Source organism: Oncorhynchus mykiss, chromosome 2 (genome assembly GCF_057628025.1).
Source record: "Oncorhynchus mykiss isolate SJ-2025 chromosome 2, ASM5762802v1, whole genome shotgun sequence".
In the NCBI taxonomy this organism is placed as follows: Eukaryota; Metazoa; Chordata; class Actinopteri; order Salmoniformes; family Salmonidae; genus Oncorhynchus; species Oncorhynchus mykiss.
Genome location: NC_143023.1, coordinates 44,948,991 through 44,973,923, shown reverse-complemented (window position 1 = coordinate 44,973,923; position 24,933 = coordinate 44,948,991). Strand labels below are relative to the sequence as shown.

The 24,933-nt window shown below is 43.3% G+C and overlaps 1 protein-coding gene and 1 long non-coding RNA gene across 2 annotated transcripts in view; both read left to right on the top strand.

Annotated features, from left to right (window-relative positions):
- The window catches only part of LOC110501618 (membrane-associated guanylate kinase, WW and PDZ domain-containing protein 2), a 292,550-nt gene that overhangs the window by 170,955 nt on the left and 96,662 nt on the right, over positions 1 to 24,933 (top strand).
- LOC149985116 (uncharacterized) lies at positions 22,862 to 23,737 on the top strand. The gene is made up of 3 exons (XR_016486851.1): positions 22,862 to 22,999; positions 23,446 to 23,515; positions 23,616 to 23,737. It is a non-coding gene; the product is annotated as an uncharacterized LOC149985116 (long non-coding RNA).

The window sequence follows — 24,933 nt, the reverse complement described above, 5'->3', positions numbered from 1 at the left end:
TGGTCCCTGTCAAGTAAAATGGCTATAAATTAAAGTAAAATACAACTTGCTGAAAGGCACACTGGGTAAAATATTCATGTATTTAAGCCAACACAGTATTTTAAGTTGCAGAGCTCAGCAAACTAAACACTCTTGTGATCAACTCAGCTATTTGTGTTGCAAAGGCTGATTTAAATATTTCCCTGTTCACTCCATTGTTTTTCAAAATCAACTCGCATTGAGCAAAGATCATTGCGTTAGTGGAGTATTCCATGTTAGGTCAACAATTTCCCAATTTGAAGTCCAGCTAACTTGAATATTTAAGCTACATTGACTTTTTATAAGTAGATTGTTTTTAAACAATGTGTTCCTAATCAACTTGTAAAATAGATAAAATTAGCAAACCATGTAATCTGAGGACACCTTGTGTGTGCTGTGTTCTGAACTAATTTCACTGTCTTGTGATTTCTGTCTCCTCTATTTGACATTGCCAAAATAAAACACACCAACATGCACAAACAGACACACACACCATCTCTGGCTGCGATTAGTGCTGAAGGATTGTTTCCAGAATAATGATTGGAATATCTTCAAAGATTTATCCAACCAAGACTAGGGCTGTGCCGGTCACAAAATGTTGTCAGCCGTGATTGTCATTTACCATTAATTAACATAAACACCTTTAGCATCTCCTGGCTTCCAAACATAGGATACAAGCCACTGATGCAGACCATTGGAACATCCTGTTGTTAAAACCTATTAGGGATAGGTGTTCCGCAGATTTCAAAAATACTTTACGGTGAAAGCATACTATGCGATTATCTGAGGACAGCACCCAACACACAAAACATTAAACAGTAACCAGCAAAGTAGAGGAGTAACAAAAGTCAGAAATGGCAATACAATTGATCACTTATCTTTGATCTTCATATGGTTGCACTCACAAGACTCCATGTTACACAATAAATGTTTTGTTTTGTTCGATAAAGTCCCTCTTTATGTCCAAAAACCTCGGTTTTGTTGGTGCGTTTTGTTCAGTAATCCATTGGCATAAAGCGCGATCACAGGCAAACGAAAAATCAAAAAAGTACCTTAAGTTAGTAGAAACATGTCAAACAATGTTTATAATCAATCCTCCGGTTGTTTCTGTCATAAATAATCGATCATATTTCAACCGGACAATATCTCCGTCAATAGAAAAGGAAAAACAAGAGAGGCGTGCTCCCGGTCATGTGCAGGAAACATCTCTGGAAATGTCCACTGTCCTCTCATTGAAAATGTTGTTTCTCCCTCATTTTCCAGAGTAAAAGCCTGAAACAATGCCTAAATACTGGCCACATGTAGTGGAAGCCATAGGGATCGTGAAGTGGGTCATAAGTATTTGTATGGTGGAAAGGCTTTCAATGGAAAAACAGCCATTTCAAAATAAATCCATCCAGGAAATGCTATTTCCTCAGGTTTTCACCTGCCATATCAGTTCTGTTATAAACAGACATTATTTTAACAGTTTTGGAAACATGGTAGTATTGGATAGTGTTTTCTATCCAATACTACCGTGCATATTCTATATTCTGGGCCTGAGTAACAGGCAGTTTACATAGGGCACCTTATTCATCCAAACTACTCAATACTGCCCCCGGTCCCAGAAAGGTTAAAAGTATAATATATCCATGTCATATAACCTACACCTTCAAAGTAAATCCATTGTTTATTTTAGACAGGTCTGAGAAACAAATGAAGAATACTCAGAGTTGTCCTTATGTTGGTAAGGGAACACCCCCCTGAAATGAACAAAAATGAATGGGAAGTCATTGACAAATCATATACACGGTGTCCAATACCACTATAATCGGCGTTGTTTCATTCAAAGTTGATTGCAAATGCCAAGTGTAACACTCCAAAAATCCAACAGATGGCGAGTGCGCTCCACTGTGATTTTTCATATTGCAAATGTAAGACAAGTCAAGACCCAAGAGTACAATAAAATAAATAAAAAACGTATCACCCCCTTAAAGTGCTTTCTGGACCGTTTTTCAAAATCTTTCCATTTTTTTTGTCAATTACACGTGTAAGAACTGTATGAATATACTTTGTCAAATGTTATTATCATTACTATTATTATTTTTTAACTTGTATATAAGGCATATGTTTTGTCCATTTGCACTATGATTTCATGGGACGTCAAAAGTCAAAAATAGCAAAATATTTGAAAAAAACTTATTACCCCCTTAAAAAAGTGCTTTCTGGGTTTTTTTCCGAAATTCTTTCAATTTGTGTCAATTACACATGTATAAGAACTGTATCAACATACTTTAGTCATTTTATAATCATTTGAAACATTGTTTTTTTTACTTATATGTTTTGTCCATTTGCAATATGATTTCATAGGAAGTCAAGTCGAAAATAGGTTTTTGAAAAAAAAATTCACATCATGTCCAAATGCAATATGAAAGATTTGAAAGTGCCAAATCAGGATGTTATGTCCATTTGCCATGTACGATCAATGGAAGTCGGTTTACAAACTCAAAAGTCAGTGAACCATGTCCAAAAGGCATTTATACTGCCTTTGGATGGGCACGGGTGGGGGGTGCTCCCTTCCCAACCGTGGACCACTTGCTACCCCATAATGGCATTAAAAACCATTTTAAAAATGTGCTCCTGGTAACCCGTTCAAATCACCAGGTGTACTGCTGTGCATTTGCAGTATGTTTCAATGGTCATTTACCATCACGAATGTCATGCTCAAAAATCCTGCAGAAATGCAAAATTGACTGGCCTGATGAACTCGGGATGGCCGGGCAGTGATAGTGGTTTCTCTCCATCTCTCGTTGGTGTTGATTTCAGAATGTCATTTTGGTGATGGTACCTCACTGTTTAAACATATTGCAAATGGAGAAAAGTCAGCCAGCAAGTCACCGTTCATCAGTCAATTAGATATAATTTTGACACCAAACTGATACAAACTGACACCACACCCGCTTTTTCCAACTCGTTTAGATGCCAACTATCACATATTTCGGAGCTGGCTCAAAATTCACAGCGCCTTCTGTTCAAACCATAATAGAAACATAAAACACTAAGTTACGTTCTAGCTGCGGGTCCAGTTCTGACATTATATGTAGGCCAAGCTGAGGTGACCCTGAATCCCAAGTTTCGGCTCAATAGGTAATTCGGTGCCCGAGCAAGACCTTAATTGGTGCTGAAAATCCACTTTTTTCCATGCCTTGCTACGGGGTCCTTGAATGAGCTATCGGACAGAAACGTTGGGGTCCGTCTATGGGCCGAGCCGGTTTCAATGGACCTAGTCTTGCGACTCTGGGACTTTTCTAAATGTCGTTATTTTTGTAATGGTCAAAATGAATTGAAGTCATTGCAAATGTACGAGGCTGTTTCTCGGTCCGAGAACCTTCTAGAGCCACATAACTCACCACGCACTATCGACCTGAGCTCTTGAACAGGTTTCTAAAGTTTCAGAACTCTAAATCTGACGGTTCTTTCATAGTTCGAACAAAGTTAACTATTGCAGGCTCTGTCTGTCTCTACGCACCACACTGTGTCCCTCTGTCCAAGCTGCGTGTGAGTTTTTCTTGGATATTTTATGGGAGACATGACTGATTTACAGTTCATGAGTGTTGCCTAATCTCACACATGAAGTTTTGGAATGATCTGACGTTAACCTTTCGAAACAGCCCCTGTGACACCAATTATGGCACTTCCAGGTGCACAAGAAGCTAAAAGTAAACATATCCTCATTGCATTATGCTTTTACAGAATCCTGAGTTAAGTCTATACGTTAAATTACGATAGATAAATGGCTGGTTCTTTTTTTTTTTTTATTGACACCGAAGGTTCATTAACTTTGACGTGAAGCGGAAAAATTGCTCTATTTTCATTTTTGACCTTTAATCCCAGAAAAATTGCCATAACTCAAAAAACGTTGAGGCCTGGACGCCATCTTGTTCGGGGCCAACTGCCCATTATGCCAAACCTATGCTCACCAAATTGTCTTCGAAGTCTTTTCCGTTTACGAGATAAGGTCATGTCGTGATTGGTGATGTTTTGTACATTTGTAATATGATTCCATTCGCCCTCTTGTGGGATTTACCGGGACAACGGAAAAAATGACCAAAATTAGAATTTTATATAAACCGGAAACCGAATGTCCGAGAGACTTAGTTTGATGACTTCCTGGAAGATCTGGCCCTGCTGCACGGCCTGCCGCCGTCCACGAATTTTAGAAACGTTGTCGGACGTCTAGTAAGGGACCGTCCATTTGCAATGTGGACTTTCTCACTAACCATATGGCAAATGTCAAAATGTTCCCTTAAGGTTTTTTTTATTATTTTTTTATTTCACCTTTATTTAACCAGGTAGGCTAGTTGAGAACAAGTTCTCATTTGCAACTGCGACCTGGCCAAGATAAGGCATAGCAGTGTGAACAGACAACACAGAGTTACACATGGAGTAAACAATTGACAAGTCAATAACACAGTAGAAAAAAGGGGAGTCTATATATACATTGTGTGCAAAAGGCATGAGAAGGTAGGGAAATAATTACAATTATGCAGATTAACACTGGAGTGATAAATGATCAGATGGTTATGTACAGGTAGAGATATTGGTGTGCAAAAGAGCAGAAAAATAAATAAATAAAAACAGTATGGGGATGAGGTAGGTGAAAATGGGTGGGCTATTTACCAATAGACTATGTACAGCTGCAGCGATCGGTTAGCTGCTCAGATAGCAGATGTTTGAAGTTGGTGAGGGAGATAAAAGTCTCCAACTTCAGCGATTTTTGCAATTCGTTCCAGTCACAGGCAGCAGAGAACTGGAACGAAAGGCGGCCAAATGAGGTGTTGGCTTTAGGGATGATCAGTGAGATACACCTGCTGGAGCGCGTGCTACGGATGGGTGTTGCCATCGTAACCAGTGAACTGAGATAAGGCGGAGCTTTACCTAGCATGGACTTGTAGATGACCTGGAGCCAGTGGGTCTGGCGACGAATATGTAGCGAGGGCCAGCCGACTAGAGCATACAAGTCGCAGTGGTGGGTGGTATAAGGTGCTTTAGTGACAAAACGGATGGCACTGTGATAAACTGCATCCAGTTTGCTGAGTAGAGTGTTGGAAGCAATTTTGTAGATGACATCGCCGAAGTCGAGGATCGGTAGGATAGTCAGTTTTACTAGGGTAAGTTTGGCGGCGTGAGTGAAGGAGGCTTTGTTGCGGAATAGAAAGCCGACTCTTGATTTGATTTTCGATTGGAGATGTTTGATATGAGTCTGGAAGGAGAGTTTAGAGTCTAGCCAGACACCTAGGTACTTATAGATGTCCACATATTCAAGGTCGGAACCATCCAGGGTGGTGATGCTGGTCAGGCGTGCGGGTGCAGGCAGCGAACGGTTGAAAAGCATGCATTTGGTTTTACTAGCGTTTAAGAGCAGTTGGAGGCCACGGAAGGAGTGCTGTATGGCATTGAAGCTCGTTTGGAGGTTAGATAGCACAGTGTCCAAGGACGGGCCGGAAGTATATAGAATGGTGTCGTCTGCGTAGAGGTGGATCAGGGAATCGCCCGCAGCATGAGAAACATCATTGATATATACAGAGAAAAGAGTCGGCCCGAGAATTGAACCCTGTGGCACCCCCATAGAGACTGCCAGAGGACCGGACAGCATGCCCTCCGATTTGACACACTGAACTCTGTCTGCAAAGTAATTGGTGAACCAGGCAAGGCAGTCATCCGAAAAACCGAGGCTACTGAGTCTGCCGATAAGAATACGGTGATTGACAGAGTCGAAAGCCTTGGCAAGGTCTATGAAGACGGCTGCACAGTACTGTCTTTTATCGATGGCGGTTATGATATCGTTTAGTACCTTGAGCGTGGCTGAGGTACACCCGTGACCGGCTCGGAAACCAGATTGCACAGCGGAGAAGGTACGGTGGGATTCAAGATGGTCAGTGACCTGTTTGTCGACTTGGCTTTCGAAGACCTTAGATAGGCAGGGCAGGATGGATATAGGTCTGTAACAGTTTGGGTCCAGGGTGTCGCCCCCTTTGAAGAGGGGGATGACTGCGGCAGCTTTCCAATCCTTGGGGATCTCAGACGATATGAAAGAGAGGTTGAACAGGCTGGTAATAGGGGTTGCGACAATGGCGGCGGATAGTTTCAGGAATAGAGGGTCCAGATTGTCAAGCCCAGCTGATTTGTACGGGTCCAGGTTTTGCAGCTCTTTCAGAACATCTGCTATCTGGATTTGGGTAAAGGAGAACCTGGAGAGGCTTGGGCGAGTAGCTGCGGGGGGGGGGGGAGCTGTTGGCCGAGGTTGGAGTAGCCAGGCGGAAGGCATGGCCAGCCGTTGAGAAATGCTTGTTGAAGTTTTCGATAATCATGGATTTATCGGTGGTGACCGTGTTACCTAGCCTCAGTGCAGTGGGCAGCTGGGAGGAGGTGCTCTTGTTCTCCATGGACTTCAGTGTCCCAGAACTTTTTGGAGTTGGAGCTACAGGATGCAAACTTCTGCCTGAAGAAGTTGGCTTTAGCTTTCCTGACTGACTGTGTGTATTGGTTCCTGACTTCCCTGAACAGTTGCATATCGCGGGGACTATTCGATGTTAGTGCAGTCCGCCACAGGATGTTTTTGTGCTGGTCGAGGGCAGTCAGGTCTGGAGTGAACCAGGGGCTATATCTGTTCTTAGTTCTGCATTTTTTGAACGGAGCATGCTTATCTAAAATGGTGAGGAAGTTACTTTTAAAGAAAGACCAGGCATCCTCAACTGACGGGATGAGGTCAATGTCCTTCCAGGATACCCGGGCCAGGTCGATTAGAAAGGCCTGCTCACAGAAGTGTTTTAGGGAGCGTTTGACAGTGATGAGGGGTGGTCGTTTGATGGTACTGATCTGCCTATGCCATATGGCTGTGGGCTACGCTAGTTAATTTAGCAGACAAGATTGTTAGAATTCCGTGGCATTATAGTATATAGAATACAATTTAACAAAACTAAGTAAAAATTGAAAGGATACTTTCCCCAAACAATTTGAGGGCGTGCGCACATGAGGTTATTCTGTGTTGGTGACCCATCAGGACTGGTTATTATTATTAAATTATTTACATATTTTGCATGTTTTGCATGTTATTTTGGCATTAATACATGTCACAAGTTTGCAAACAATGTAACAAATACATTAAAATCATTGTGTTAATAAAGAAGCATACACACTGTCTCTTTTTTGCTTTCTTGAGTAAGGCAGCTCCAAAATACTGGCGTTTCAGCCTCGCTCAGTGCTTTCTATGGTGGTGGGGCAGCCAGCAGAAAATACGGAGCGTAGGGGTTGGTAATGTTCTCTAGTTGCGCTGTGATTGGCTCAGCGTTCTGTTACTCATGAGGACACTACCTCACTGCAAAATCTACAGGGAGAGCTCGAAAATTCAAGCCCCTTGGGTGCTGCCATAGAGTTACATTAGAAGTGCCCATCCAAGAAGGCTCAAGGTCATTGGCCACTGATAAAATGACATCAAATCACGTTATATCTACCGTAGCTTTTGATTGTGGACTGGAAACTCGGAAATCTCAGACTTTAGTGAGACCAAGGCCATTCTCCCCCGATTGCTCAGTTTGGCCGGGCGGCCAGCTCTAGGAAGAATCTTGGTGGTTCCAAACTTCTTCCATTTAAAGAATGATGGGGCCACTGTGTTCTTGGACCTTCAATGCTAAATAAATGTGTTGGTACCCTTCCCCAGATCTGTGCCTCGACACAAACCTGTCTCGGATCTCTACGGACAATTCCTTCGACCTCATGGCTTAGTTTTTGCTCTGACATGCACTGTGAACTGTGGGACCTTATATAGACAGGTTTGTGCCTTTCCAAGTCATGTCCAATCAATTGAATTTACAACAGATGGACTCTAATCAAGTTGTAGAAACATCTCAAGGATGATCAATGGAAACAGGATGCACCTGAGCTCAATTTCGAGTCTCATAGCAAAGGGTCTGAATATTTATATAAATAAGGTATCTGTTTTTACAGATTTGCTAAAATAAAAAAAGCTATAACTGTTTTTGCTTTGTCATTGAGGTATTGTGTGTAGATTGATGAGAAACATGTTTAATTTCATACATTTTTGAATAAGGCTAATGTAACAAAATGTGGAAAAAGTTAAGGGATCTGAATACTTTACGAATGCATTGTATAGGCCTATAGGCTTGGCTACACGAGGTGAGAGTATGATTCGAAAAGGAATTGTTTCTTGCCTTAAGCTGGGCATCATTCACAAGTGATACTATATATTTCAGTGGCAGGCTAATATTGTCATCCATCAGAATATTCTTGATTTAATCTTGTCTTTACAAACACTAAATAGTATGTGTGTGACATTTATTTTGATTTAGAATTAACCCATTATCATGCACCTGTCTCGAAACAGGGGTATGGGAAAAAATACGTCATCGGGGACGCTTTTCCTGTGGTTCATTCTCAGGTTGAAGCCTGCTTGACAGGGACGCTAAACTGCTAGCCATCAAGCTAACGAAGCAGGAGCTGCATCTACTAAGCTTTGTTTCAGCACAAACCGGATCACTCAGAGTTCCAATGCAAGGGTTATAAGCTTGAGGTGGCTTCCTTGATCGCCAGCCTACGTAAGAAACTGGGGGAAACGCAAGAGTAGAATGTTTACATTTTCTACGCCTGTGGCTGGACGGTGTTCACGCTCGTTGGACGCATCTCAGCCTTGTCGTCTGTAGTTCTCACTGGCCCATTTTGCACAGAGCTCCCCCATCTGATAGCGGAGTCAAAGGAGCACAGCAAGAGGAGCAAGGCAATCAACGTTGGTCACATCCCACAAGCCATGGAAGCCGTAGACAGCGGCCTTCCGCAAAGCAGTCTACACTCCTAACGAGAAACCCAGAGAGGATACAAACGAATAGTTTCACAGTCCTGGAGCCTGATCTTGATGCACCTTTGGTCACTGGAGCTACAGTGCCTACTTCTACAATTTTGAAGTTGACATTGGAAATCTGTCCCTGCTCTCGATCGAGCGGGGCTTTTCCATCTGTCAGAGGCCTGCACCAGGAGCAACGGGCTCAAGTTATCCTGCCTCTCGCCCATCCATAAAGGGTTCTCCGAATCCTGTGAAGCTTGATTTTGGGCAGCTCCATGGTAAGAAATACTGTTCCTGGTGCAAAAACAATGTCCTCTCCCGGAGCTTGAGTAAATTACATTACTAGGCTGCACCCAAATGTTCTATGTCAAGACATCGAAATCGATTATATCGTAGTCCATATGGGTTTTAACGACATTTAAGGGCAGCTCTAAACAGTTGAAACTGGATTTAAGAGCTGATTGCTAGACACCAACAAAATAACCATCGTATCTGGCCAAGTGCCCTCTCTGAATCGTGGCATTGAACACTAGCAGGGTTTTCTTTACAACTGGCTACGTGATTAATGCAAGCTCAATGGGTGTAACTTTTGTTGACAATTTCAATACCTTTTGGAAACAAAACATGTTTTATGAGGATGGGATCCACCCAAATCATTTGGGTTTCCTGGATCCTTTCACAGCATAAGGCTGCATTGAGACAATGACTTATCATTGACCCAAGCCCAGCTAATCCCTACCATTGTGATGCAGAGTTGTCATAATTCTTCAGCAAGTGCACACCAGGGGCGTTGGTAGACACAAAGTAACCTAATTTGTCCCTCTAGCTGCCCTGAATGCCTCTGCTGATCCTACAGCTGTTTTATGTGCCTATGAACCAGATGTATACTGTTAGCACTGAGGCGGTATACCCTAGGAGGAAGTCCACTGTGTGCATCACCCTGCACTAACATAAATAACATGAGCATATCTACTTCTGCTAAACGTCCCAGTAATGCAATGAAAACTATGCAAGCATCCCAGAAGAAGTGCTCAAAATAGCCCACGTTAACATATGCAGCTTAAGACAAAAAGTTTTGATGAAAAATAATTTGCTTGTAACAGATGACATTCATATTCTGACTCTCTGAAACTCACTTATTATACTGTTGATAAAGTGGTAGCCATACAAGGTTATAACATTTTCAGAAAACATAGTAATGCCAATGGTGGAGCTGTTGCTGTTTATTTTCAGAAAAACATTCCTGTAAAGATTAGAGGATCTCATGTTCAGTAATATTGAAGTAATTTGGCTACAGATTAATCTTCCTCACCTAAAGCCCATTCTGGTGGGAAGCTGCTATAAACCACCAAGTGCTAACAGTCAGTATCTGGATAACCTGTGTGAATGCTTGATAATGTATGTGATAGTTACGAATCTCTTTGGCCCTGCAGTCTAGGGGGGGATTGAAACGAGACCCGTAACATAACTCATGCAAATTATAACAGTGAAAACGTACAACTTATTTACAAACAAACACTCAGGGTTTATTTTTTTTAAACACACAGTAATGGACAACCCAGTGGATGGTCCACCCAGTTCTAACTAATGTCCTTTAGACAATATTTACCTATGGGTAGTGTATGCTCATGGGCGACTTTTCTTGGTACCCCCTTTTCCCATCGTCAAACAAACACCATAACAAAGCAATACTCACAGGTTAACAGACAACGTGACATGTGGTTGCAAAAACAAAAGAGAGCTCTCCAGAGAAAACTAATTGGGATGCTTTTAAAACAAGGGAAAGGGGATGTGATTGGGTAAGGGAAAAGGAGCAGGTGTGTCTTCAGATTAGCGACTGATTGGTGACTGATTGGCGGCACCTGTGAATAGGGCAGAAGGAAAGAAAATACACACACAGGATACCTGTATCTGTAACAGATATCAACAGAGAGATATATCTCCTGGGTGATTTCAATATTGACTGGCTTTCAACAAGCTGACCACTCAAGAAAAGCTTTGAACTGTAACCAGTGCTTGCAACCTGGTTCAGGTTATCAGTCAACCAACCAGGATAGTTACAAACAGCACAGGAATGAATTCATCAGCATGTATTGATCACAACTTTACTAATGCTGCAGAAATTTGCTTGAAATCAGTACCCAGATCCATCAGATGTAGAGATCACAATATAGTATCCATATCTAGGTAAACCAATGTTCCAAAGGCTGGGCCTAATATAGTGTATAAGAGGTCATACAATAAGTTTTGTAGTGATTCCTATGTTGTTGATGTAAAGAATATATGTTGGTCCGTAGTGTATAATAAGGAGCAAACATATGCTGCACTTGACACATTTATGAAATTGCTTATTCCAGTTACTAATAAGCATGCACCCATTAAGAAAATTACTGGATTGATGAGGAATTTAAAAATTGTATGGTGGAGAGGGATGAAACAGAAGGAATGGCAAATAAGTCTGGTTGCACAATCGATTGGCAAACATATTGAAAATTGAGAAATCATGTGACTAATCCTAATAAAAAGATTAAGAAACTATAGTATGAAACTAAGATAAATGACGAAGAATGATAGTAAAAAGCTTTGGAGCACCTTAATTAAATCAAAATTTGTAAAAAATAAAATAAAATAAAATAAATAAAAAAGTCAAACTTACCTCCAACATTCATTGAATCAGATAGCTCATTCATCAAAAAACCCACTGATAACAACTTTCATGATTTTTTTCATTGGCAAGATTAGAAAACTTGACATGCCAGCAACAAAGGCTGACACTATGCATCAAATTAAATCTGACCAAATTATGAAAGACAAGCATTGTAATTTTTAATTCCGTAAAGTGAGTGTGGTGGAGGAGAAATACTTGTCTATCAACAATGACAAACCACCGAGGTCTGACAACTTGGATGGAAAATTACTGAGGATAATAGCAGACGATATTGCCACTCCTATTTGCCATATATTCAATTTAAGCCTACTATAAAGTGTGTGCCCCCAGGCTTGGTGTGAAGCAAAAGTCATTCCGTTACCTAAGAATAGTAAAGCCACCTTTACTGGCTAAAATATATATACACTGCTCAAAAAATAAAGGGAACACTTAAACAACACAATGTAACTCCAAGTCAATCACACTTCTGTGAAATCAAACTGTCCACTTAGGAAGCAACACTGATTGACAATACATTTCACATGCTGTTGTGCAAATGGAATAGACAACAGGTGGAAATTATAGGCAAACGGCAAGACACCCCCAATAAAGGAGTGGTTCAGCAGGTGGAGACCACAGACCACTTCTCAGTTCCTGTGCTTCCTGGCTGATGTTTTGGTCACTTTTGAATGCTGGCGGTTGTTTCACTCTAGTGGTAGCATGAGACGGAGTCTACAACCCACACAGGAGGCTCAGGTAGTGCAGCTCATCCAGGATGGCACATCAATGCGAGCTGTGGCAAGAAGGTTTGCTGTGTCTGTCAGCGTAGTGTCCAGGGCATGGAGGCGCTACCAGGAGACAGGCAAGTACATCAGGAGATGTGGAGGAGGCCGTAGGAGGGCAACAACCCAGCAGCAGGACCGCTACCTCTGCCTTTGTGCAAGGAGGAGCACTGCCAGAGCCCTGCAAAATGACCTCCAGCAGGCCACAAATGTGCATGTGTCTGCTCAAACGGTCAGAAACAGACTCCATGAGGGTGGTATGAGGGCCCGACGTCCACAGGTGGGGGTAGTGCTTACAGCCAAACACCGTGCAGGACGTTTGGCATTTGCCAGAGAACACCAAGATTGGTAAATTCGCCACTGGCGCCCTGTGCTCATCACAGATGAAAGCAGGTTCACACTGAGCACGTGACAGACGTGACAGAGTCTGGAGACGCCGTGGAGAACGTTCTGCTGCCTGCAACATCCTCCAGCATGACTGGTTTGGCGGTGGGTCAGTCATGTTGTGGGGTGGCATTTCTTTGGGGAGCCGCACAGCCCTCCATGTGCTCGCCAGAGGTAGCCTTACTGCCATTAGGTACCGAGATGAGATCCTCAGACCTCTTGTGCTGGGCCAACCTGCTTGTGAGGTTGGCCCTGGGTTCCTCCTAATGCAAGACAATGCTAGACCTCATGTGGCTGGAGAATGTCAGCAGTTCCTGAGGAAGGCATTGATTCTATGGACTGGCCCGCCCATTCCCCAGACCTGAATCCAATTGAGCACATCTGGGACATCATGTCTCGCTCCATCCACCACCAAGTTGCACCACAGACTGTCCAGGAGTTGGCGGATGCTTTAGTCCAGGTCTGGGAGGAGATCCCTCAGGAGACCATCCGCCACCTCATCAGGAGCATGCCCAGGCGTTGTAGGGAGGTCATATAGGCACGTGGAGGCCACACACACTACTGAATCTCATTTTGACTTGTTTTAAGGACATTACATCAAAGTTGGATCAGCCTGTAGTGTGGTTTTCCACTTTAATTTTGAGTGTGACTCCAAATCCAGACCTCCATGGGTTGATAAATTTGATTTCCATTGATAATTTTTGTGTGATTTTGTTGTCAGCACATTCAACTATGTGAAGAAAAAAGTATTTAATAAGAATATTTCATTCATTCAGATCTAGGATGTGTTATTTTAGTGTTCCCTTTATTTTTTTGAGCAGTGTACATATATTTTTAACCTCTATTTAACCCAGCCAAACTCTCCACTAACCCGGACGATGCTGGGCTAATTGTGCGCGCCCTATGGGACTCCCGATCAAGGCCGCTTATTATACAGCCCGGGAAAAAACCCGGGTCTGTAGTGACGTGTCTAGCACTGTGGCACTTGGGAGACCATAATAGCCCACCAATCAGCCTGTTTCCAACCCTCAGTAAACGTTTGAAAAAAATTGTGTTGGACCAGATAGAATGCGATTTTAACATAAACAAATTGACAACAAACTTTCACCTTTCTTATAGGGAAGGACATTCGACAAGCACAACACTTACACAAATGACTGATGATTGGCTGAGAGAAATTTATAAAATTATTGTGGGGGCTGTTTTCTTATACTTTCAGTGCAGCTTTTGACGTTATCAACCATAGTGTGCTGCTGGAAAAACATGTGTTATGGCTTTACACCCCCTGCTGTATTGTGGATAAAGAGTTACATTAAAGAACACCCTCTGTGTTCTGTTAAGCCTCTCCAACATAATCCAGGTAGTATCAGAAATTCCTCAGGGCAGCTGTCTAGGCCCCTTACTTTTTTCAATCTTTACTAACTTTGAGTAAAGCCAGTGTCTCTATGTATGCGGATGACTCAACACTATACATGTCAGCTACCCCAGCGACTGAAATGACTAACACTTAACAAAGAGCTGCAGTTAGTTTCAGAGTGTGTGGCAAGGAGTATGTTAGTCCTAAATATTTCTAAAACTAAATGCATTGTATTTGGGACAAAACATTCACTAAACCCTAAACCTCAACGGAATCCTGTAATAAATAATGTGGAAATTGAGCAAGTTGAGATGACTAAACTCCTTGGAGTAACCCTGGATTGTAAACGTTCATGGTCAAAACCTATTGATACAGCAGTTACTAAAATGGGGAGAAGTCTGTCCATAATAAAGCGCTAAACTACCTTCTCAACAGCACTATAAATAAGGCATGTCCTACATTATTTATCTGGGCCCTATTTTTGTCGCACCTGGACAACTGTTCAGTCTTGTGATCAGGTACCATAAAAAGGGACTTCTCTCTTGGCTCAAAGTGGAGCAGAGATTGACTTTATCACCACTCGTATTTATGTGAGCTATTGACATGATGAATGCACAGAGCTGTCTGTTTGAACTACTGGCGCACAGCTCGGACTCCCATGCATACCCCACAAGACATGCCACAAGAGGTCTCTTCACTGTCCCCTGGTCCAGAACAGACTAAGAGAGGCACACAGTACTACAGAGAGCCATGACTACATGGAACTCTATTCCACATCAAGTAACTGATGCAAGCAGTACATTTAGATTTAAGAAACAGATAAAAATACACCTTATGGAACAGCGGGGGCTATGAAGCAACAGAAACATGCATACACATTCACACACATTGTGTGTAATTTTGCTGGACACCAGGAAAAGGGATCCATAATAAATACAAATACATGCAAGCCAGATAGGCTATACTCCTGTTGTAAATGTTTTGAAAACTTCTTCAGGATCGATGTCCCTTCCACTTGACGGTTGAACTAATGTAGGCTAATGTGATTAGCATGAGGTTGTAAGTAACAAGAAAATGTCCCAGGACATAGACATATCTGATATTGGTAAAAATCTTAACTTCATGTTCATCCAATTTACAGTAGCTAATACAATGAAAGAATAGCATGATATTGTTTGATGAGAGTGCACAATTTTCTTGGAACCAGTTATTGGTACCATTTGAATGGAAACACTGTGAAGTTTGTGGAAATGTGAAAGGAATGTAGGATAATATATCACATTAGATCTGGTAAAATATAATACAAAGAAAAAAACAACCGTTTTTTGTATTATCATCTTTTAAATGCAAAAGAAAGGGCAAATATATATTATTCCAGCCCAAGTGCCATTTAAATATGGGCCTCTAGATGGCAGCAATGTATGTGCAAAGTTTTAGACCGATCCAATGAACCATTGCATTTCTGTTCAAAATTTGTATCAAGACTGCCCAAATGTTCCTAATTTGTTTACTCTTAGGGCTGAGATCCCGCTAACGGGAATGATATGACAACAGCCAGTGAAAGTGCAGGGCGCCAAATTCAAAACAACAGTAATCTCATAATTAAAATTAATAATTAAAAACTTTTTATGTTTTTGTTGAAATGTTGCGTGCTGGATGCTAACGCTAATGCTAACGCTAAATGCTACGCTAGCTAGCTACTTTTACACAAATTATTGTTTTCCTATGGTTGAGAAGCATATTTTGAAAATCTGAGATGACAGTGTTGTTTACAAAAGGCTAAGCTTGCGAGATGGCATATTTATTTCATTTCATTTGCGATTTTCATGAATAGTTAACGTTGCGTTATGGTAATGAGCTTGAGGCTGTAGTCACGATACCGGATCCGGGTTTGGGAGATCAGAGAGGTTAAGGTATTATAGGTATAAAAAACACCTGTCCACAACCTCAAACAGTCACACTCCAAACTCCACTATGGCCAAGACTAAAGAGCTGTCAAAGGACACCAGAAACAAAATTGTAGACCTGCACCAGGTTGGGAAGACTGAATCTGCAATAGGTAGGCAGCTTGGTTTGAAGAAATCAACTGTGGTAGCAATTATTAGGAAATGGAAGACATACAAGACCACTGATAACCTCCCTCGATCTGGGACTCCACGCAAGATCTCACCCCGTGGGGTCAAAATGATCACAAGAACGGTGAGCAAAAATCCTAGAACCACACGGGGGGACCTAGCGAATGACCTGCAGAGAGCTGGGACCAAAGTAACAAAGCCTAACATCAGTAACACACTACGCCGCCAGGGACTCAATTCCTGCAGTGCCAGACGTGTCCCCCTGCTTAAGCCAGTACATGTCCAGGCCCGTCTGAAGTTTGCTAGAGAGCATTTGGATGATCCAGAAGAAGATTGGGAGCATGTCATATGATCAGATGAAATCAAAATATAACTTTTTGGTAAAAACTCAACTCGTCGTGTTTGCAGGACAAAGAATGCTGAGTTACATCCAAAGAACACCATACCTGGGGGTGAAGCATGAGGGTGGAAACATCATGGGGCTGTTTTTCTGCAAAGGGACCAGGACGACTGATCCGTGTAAGGGAAAGAATGAATTGGGCCATGTATCGTGAGATTTTGAGTGAAAACCTCCTTCCATCAGCAAGGGCATTGAAGATGAAACGTGGCTGGGTCTTTCAGCATGACAATGATCCCAAACACACCGCCCGGTCAACGAAGGAGTGGCTTCGTAAGAAGCATTTTAAGGTCCTGGAGTGGCCTAGACAGTCTCCAGATCTCAACCCCATAGAAAATCTTTGGAGGGAGTTGAAAGTCTGTGTTGCCCAGCAACAGCCCCAAAACATCACTGCTCTAGAGGAGATCTGCATGTAGGAATGGGCCAAAATACCAGCAACAGTGTGTGAAAACCTTGTGAAGACTTAGAGAAAATGTTTGACCTATGTCATTGCCAACAAAGGGTATATAACAAAGTATTGAGATAAACTTTTGTTATTGACCAAATACATATTTTCCACCAAAATTTGCAAATAAATTCATAAAAAATCCTACAATGTGATTTTCTGGATTTTTTTTCTCATTTTGTCTGTCATAGTTGAAGTGTACCTATGGTGAAAATTATAGGCCTCTCTCATCTTTTTAAGTGGGGGAACTTGCACAATTGGTGGCTGACTAAATACTTGTTTGCCCCACTGTATGTCTATGTACTGGGAAATGTTCTTGTTGCTTACAACCTCATGTTAATCGCATTAGCCTACATTAGCGTAACCGTCCCGCAGGGGACCCACCAATCCTGAGGAAGTATAAGGAAAGTTACAAAATAAATATAGTAGGCCTTCTCAATAGAAAGTTGATGTGATCCTCCTCTTTTTAATAGAGACCATCACTCTGTTTTCTCTTGCAATTGCATAGCCTATAGAAATGTTGAGCAACATGAGCTCATGGGCGCTCAGATTCCAAGAACACAGGATGAGATGTTACTATCCTTTGTGCAAGCACTTCCAAGAGTTAATGAACAGTGAGCCTGGTGAAATTTGGGGAGCGCATCATCAGTAGTGTACCTTTGGTTCCTAGGGTGTTTCGGCCTTTCACACTATACACCCTCCCCAAAGGCGGCCAGCGACAGGGTGATCAATCCTACGCTTGCGTCCCATTCCCAATTAGTCATAGGAGTTGCCTTGTTGATGATAGCCAACATCCCATGGGTCTATGCATGGCAGGGGCATCCTCCTCCCTGAGTCAAGCATTGTTGACCGCATACCTCCTGGCCCTCTCTCTTCGGGGCCCAGCTGGGGTCTTTCCTCTTCATCCAGAGCCACTGACTGCTGCCTTCTGCCGCCTCCGATATAGCTTTGATTGCCGAACGCTGGCTCTGGCCCTTAATTCCAAGGTCTCTAAGCAGTCTGGTTGTAGATGTTGCCACAAAACCTCTGCAGCCCACCTCCACTGGTCGGACTTCTGTGTTCCAGCCATGATGCCGTGCTTCGGCAGCTAGATCGGCATAGCGCAGATGCTTTCGCTCATAAGCCTAATCTACTGAGTCCTCCCAGGGTACTGTGAGCTCAATGATGAAGACCTTCTTGAGTGAACGGGACCAGAGCACCATGTCAGGTCTTAGGGTGGTGGTTGCGATCTCCGGAGGAAACACAAGTTGCCGGCCAATGTCAGCTAGCATTTTCCAGTCGCGGGCCAAGCGCAGCTGGTCTCGCTCTAATGGTGTCGAGCCGCGCTTCGGTGGTTTAGCCCCTTCGCGGACAAAGTTTGTCCGTAAGGGATGTGATGCTGCTGGGGGTGGTAGGGAGTTGGTGGCAGCTCGCTTGTCCTCCAGGGCGGACGCAAGGTTTTTAAGGACTTGGTTGTGACGCCAAGTGTAGCGTCCTTGAGTGAGGCTTGTTTTACACCCTGTGAGAATGTGCCTGAGGTTGGCTGGCATGGAACAGAGGGCACAGTCCGGATCTTCACCATACCATTGGTGAAGATTAACTGGTGTTGGAAGGACTTCATATGTTGCTCTGATGGAGAAGCTCAACCGCCTCGCTTCCATGGCCCACAGATCCTTCCAGCTTATCTTCCTCTTCTCCACACTGTCCCATCGAGTCCACTGTCCCTGTTTGGAAAGAGAGACTGCCTTGGCCCACCTTGCAGCCTCCTCCTGATGGCGTACTTCCTGCACTACCATCTTCCGCCGCTCTGGTGCAGTGGCCTTACTCCAAGCAGCACGGCTAGTTAGCCCAAGGCCTCCTCTCCCTTGCTGAACATGACCCACAATGTCAGCATGTCTGAGGGCTGCTGTTGCCTCCTGGACTGCTTTTCCTGGCCTCCATTTGCGCCCAGTTGCCAAGGTCGGCGCGTTGTTGCTCACCACTGGGTCTCGAGATTCATTCAGTGTCATCTGGAGCCTGGTTTTTGAACACTTGAATTCCTCTGTTAGACTGGTGAGGGGCAGCTTGAGGACACCATCTCCATAGAGGCCTATGGTGGTAAGGCATCGTGGAACTCCGAGCCACTTCTTTAAGTAGCCTGTGACTCCTCTTTCCATCTTCTCCACTGTTGAGATTGGAACCTCATACACTGCTAAGGGCCACAACACCCGGGGTAGGAGACCAAACTGCAGACACCAGGCCTTTAACTTTCCAGGTAGCTGGGTGTTGTCGATGGACTGTAGGCTACTACTGATGTCTTTGCGCTGCTGTTGCACCTGGTCTTTGTCCTTCAGGCTTGCATCATACCACCTTCCAAGGCTTTTTACCGGCTGCTCAGACACTGTTGGGATTTGGTCATCTCCGATGAAGAATTTCAGGTCAGAGAGTACTCCCTTCACAATCGAGATGCTGCGTGACTTGGATGGTTTAATCTTCATATGGGCCCAGCTGATGTTCTCCTCGAGTTTTCTGAGCAGTCTCCTGGTGCATGGGACAGTGGTGGTCAATGTTGTAATGTCGTCCATGTAGGCTCTGAGTGGAGGGAGGCGGAAACCAGAGTCGACTCGCTGTCCACCAGCAACCCATTTTGAGGATCTGATGATAACCTCCATTGCCATTATGAATGCCAACGGAGAAATGGTACATCCCGCCATTATACCTACATTCAGGCACTGCCATGAGGTGGTGAACTCTGAGGTGGTAAAGCAGAACTGCAGATCCTGGAAGTACGACTTCACCAGGGTTGTGATGGTGTCCGGTATGTGGAAAAATCTGAAGGCAGACCACAGGAGTTCATGGGGCACAGAGCCAAATGCATTGGCGAGGTCAAGAAAGACTACATGGAGGTCCCTTTTTTCCACCTTGGCCATTTGGATCTGGTGCCAGATCATGCTGGAATGTTCCAAGCAGCCAGAGAACCCTGATATTCCTGCCTTCTGTACAGATGTATCGACGTACGCATTCCTTTGCAGGTACTCGGCCATCCTCTGGGCAATGACCCTAAAGAAGATTTTACCCTCGACATTCAGTAAGGAGATTGGGCGGAATTGGCTGATGTTCACTGCATCCTTCTCCTTAGGGATCAGGACCCCGCCTGCCCTACGCCACACTTTGGGTATTATCTTATTTTTCCAAGCTGTTCTCATAAGCCTCCAGAGGAACCTCAGGACGTCTGGTGCGTTCTTATACACTTTGTACGGGACTCCATTTGGCCCCGGGGCTGATGCTGTTCTTGCCCGTCGAACTGTGTTTTCCACCTCTTTCCATGTCGGAGGGCTGGTCTCAATATGATGTTCCGGGGGTTCAATGGGTGGGATATCTGATGGGATGGCCAGATGTTCATGTCGCTTTGAGTCAAAGTTTGTTGTTCTCAGGTGCTCCTCTAGGTCTTTCTTTGTTGTTTTTAGAGCTCCACTTTTTTCCTTCGTGAAGAGACTTTTAAGGAACTTGAAGGGATCTTTATAGAATCGAGTTCTAGTTTGTTCTTTCTTCCTTCTGGGTTTCCGTAGGTTCTCTGCTCTGCGGAGGGATGCCAACCGGGTTTTGATATCAGCCTGAAGTGCCTCTATGCCCTCCTTTTCCACTTCCGAGGCCTTCTTCCACTGTTTCTTAAGCTGTCGCCTTTCTTGAACGAGGCGCTTGATTTCTTGTTGCCTCCTGGAAACTGGTGGGGTTGGAACCTTTCTCCCGCCTTTTGCCTCTTCCACTCCAAATCTTTCTGTCCCGTACTCATAGATAATGTCCCCCATCCTCTCCAACTTCTTCTCCACTGTGCCTCGAAGTTTCTCGAGGGTCAAGGTAAGGTCAGTATTCACTGTTTCCCACAACTTCTTGTCACTGGCGCCAGGCCACTTCACATACGGCCTGTGCCCTGGTAGTCTCCTCTCGACTGCAGGTCTGGGAGGCTCGGTGAGTTCCACTCCTGTTGTTGGTTCCACCTCAGTTGTTACTTCGGTGCTTGAGTTTACGTCCTCCATGACAGTGGTGCTGATGCACTGCAAACTATGGTTTGCGTCCAGTTGCTGTGCTTCATTCGACTGATTTGATCGCTTTCGCAGAAAGTAATCAATGCGAGGCCTCTGTCTCTCTTTACCCAAACACCCCTTCTTCCCATGGTGGATCCTCAACCCATGGTGTGATGTAACTTTCCTCCAACCACAGACACATACCTGCATCTGTTTGTGGCCCGCTGTTGCAGCAGAACTTGTGACAGTTGCTGTGGTGTTCTCTTGTGCTGTGCTCTCATTACTCGTCGTTTCCGGTCCAGTCGTTACCATGTTGTCAGCCGATGAGTCATCTTCCGCCCCCGCTCTCGCAGACTCTAGGGGTATTCTCGTATGTTGACTTTCTGTAGCTAAAAGCGGGTGTTTCCAACATACTGTGAAGCATGGGAAACTACAGAAATGGGAAGCTACCCCATGACTGTCCCAGTGGGGTCTATTCCCTCCTGTCAGCCGTCTCTCCGTGCCGCCACAAAGACTTTCCCCTGTTGTCAGCTGATCTTTCTCAGCAGTCACTGGACAAGTCCAGATATTCAGATTCCAAGAACACAGGATGAGATGTTACTATCCTTTGTGCAAGCACTTCCAAGAGTTAATGAACAGTGAGCCTGGTGAAATTTGGGGAGCGCATCATCAGTAGTGTATCTTTGGTTCCTAGGGTGTTTCGGCCTTTCACACTATACACCCTCCCCAAAGGCGGCCAGCGACAGGGTGATCAATCCTACGCTTGCGTCCCATTCCCAATTAGTCATAGGAGTTGCCTTGTTGATGATAGCCAACATCCCATGGGTCTATGCATGGCAGGGGCATCCTCCTCCCTGAGTCAAGCATTGTTGACCGCATACCTCCTGGCCCTCTCACTTCGGGGCCCAGCTGGGGTCTTTCCTCTTCATCCAGAGCCACTGACTGCTGCCTTCTGCCGCCTCCGATATAGCTTTGATTGCCGAACGCTGGCTCTGGCCCTTAATTCCAAGGTCTCTAAGCAGTCTGGTTGTAGATGTTGCCACAAAACCTCTGCAGCCCACCTCCACTGGTCGGACTTCTGTGTTCCAGCCATGATGCCGTGCTTCGGCAGCTAGATCGGCATAGCGCAGATGCTTTCGCTCATAAGCCTCATCTACTGAGTCCTCCCAGGGTACTGTGAGCTCAATGATGAAGACCTTCTTGAGTGAACGGGACCAGAGCACCATGTCAGGTCTTAGGGTGGTGGTTGCGATCTCCGGAGGAAACACAAGTTGCCGGCCAATGTCAGCTAGCATTTTCCAGTCGCGGGCCAAGCGCAGCTGGTCTCGCTCTAATGGTGTCGAGCCGCGCTTCGGTGGTTTAGCCCCTTCGCGGACAATTCATGTTCATGTTGTATTTGATTATATTTTCGCCACTGTCACTTGGAATTTGACTGCCTTCCATGACTCGTGACTGCCGGTGTGGTGGTAATACAGTCACCGCAACAGCCCTAACAGCCCTGCAACACTGTCTTCAGAAAGTATTCACACCGCCTTTACTTTTCCTAATTTTGTTGTATTACAGCCTGAATTAAAAAATGATTAAATTGAGATTTTGTATGACTGATTTGTTTACACACAATACGCCATAATGTCAAAGTGGAATTTTGTTTGTAGAACAGTTTAGAAGGAACCTGCAAGTAAACATTTATTTTGACGATGCATACCATTTGTATACCGTCAATGTTGACTAGTACAACTTGATTAACTTGATTATCTGGCCTATTTGACTTGTGGCATTGCTGTGAGGGAGGTGTCCATTTGTGTGTGGGGGTGTGCGTGAATGGTTGTGTGTGTGGGTGCTCTCTGCTTCCACGGATATTTGAAAGATCCATTCGATTTACCAATACTTTCATCATGGATTAGATGCAAAGTATAGCTACAGCTTTCGAATACCAGTGTTGTCCTGAATACAGCTGCTGGTATCGACACAGCTCTGTCTTCTGTGGCTAAAGCCGTCTGGACTGGTTGATGCCGAGTGGGAAGAATTATTTTGAAAGTGATTGTCTGCCGTGAATCATCATAATCCATACACAGGTAAGAGTGTACAGTTAAAATGCCAAGATAGCTACATCTGCAAACGTTATTGTCTCAACTGTATCAAAAGGTTGTTTTCATTGCTAGTTATTGTTAGCTATATACCTAGATAGATAGCTAGCTAGACAGTTGCATACAGGTAACGTTATGGCTTGCTTCGTCCGGCAACAAGCCATCTTTTACAGATGGATTATTGGGTTATAGATTTCGAGGTAATTTTCTTGCATGTCCAACTATCTGGCTAGCTAGATGAATAACATTTACATCTAGCCAGCAAGTAATTATGTAGCTAAATGTTTCCTAAATCTTGCTAGCTACCTTGTAGTGTCTGCATTGCCATTGTTGGCTGGAAACAGGTTAAGTGTGTATAGGTCATTTTAGTACAGCTGTAGCAGTCAACAGGCTATAGGAAAATAATTAATTCATGTTTTAACCTATTTTTCTAGAATTGATCTTCCAGCATTAACCTGCCAACAGTACAAGGAGATGATTGAGAGTGAACAAGCAACACTTCAGGTATTTTCTTTGTACTTTGAGCTTTTTGCTTGAACTTGGGGATCAATTCATGTTATTGCTGGTATGCAAGGTTTTACTGTATTGCTTTCCTTCTTTACAGCTTCAATTGTCTGGAGCCTGGTGGTGTTGTGGCCAAGGAGCTTTCACTCAGATGTATCCAGGTTTCAGTTGCTGTGCAATGTTGACGTCCTTCCTCCCAGAGATGCGAAACAACCCAGCAAACATATATTTTAGAGAAGATCAGGACTTTTTAAATAAAATGCCATGGATATTACATGGTAGGACAGAAATACAGCATGCTCTCAGGATAGATTCCTTTGTTCATATCATAACATGACCTGAACCAATGATACTCAAAGGACATTATGAAATAGGCCTAGGTCTAGTTAGTGTTTTTACCTTTACGCGTTTGTGTGTTAAGTTTTTCCTAAGGCTACTACCTTTAGCAATATAAGTTAATAAAGTATTTTCTTGTTGAAATATATAAATATATATATATATATATATATATATATATATATATATATATATATTATATATATAATATATAACACTTTATTTTGTTAAGCACTTCCTCATGCTTTAGCACATGGCCACTGTCATGTGTTCCCATGTGAATTCTTTAAGATATGAGTGGGTCTACAATGCTAAATGGGCATAAGCAAAAAGCAGCACTGTAGCTGTTCAATCTGAATGTTTATCTTTATTATATAACAATAGGCCATTTAAAACTGTTAATGGTTTGCCTAATGGTGTAAGTTAGTGAGATAATGTTCAGAGAATCCATTTTGGCAATTTGGTAAAAGTATTCCTTTTCTAAATGTATGTTTTCCAGAAATGTGTAATAAATCAATTGTGAAAATCACAGCAAAATGTTTGAATGCCCTTTTATCCTAAATGGGATTATGAATGTATGAACTTTTAAAGCAGCTTTACTTCCCCATGTTCCCTCCAACTACAGTGTATGATCTACAATTTAGAAGCTCTGAGTCTGTACTTTTATCCAATGTAAAAAACACCATTTCAAATTTTGGAACTTAAGACTGAAAAGAGATGGTGGGTCACATATTTGGTTAATTGATCGCTGGCTCGACAAGTGGAAGGGGTAGCTAATTTATTTGTTTGCTCATCTATCACTGATCAGAGACATTTAGCATGCAATAATGTAGCCTGAATCAAGTATATTATATATCTATTGATAGAGCCTAGGCTATTTTCCTATCATCCCAATGAAACAAAACATCCTGTCTCGCACGCAAATTCCTAACTTTATTCTGTAATCCATAGGTTGCATTATCAAAGCACATCTCAACTATGCATGTCAAAATACTGCTATAAAACATTTTTTAAACGAAGTTGGTGCACGTTAAGATACCTTGATATTTAAACAATTTCCTCTCTTCTCTTTTTCTCCCCGT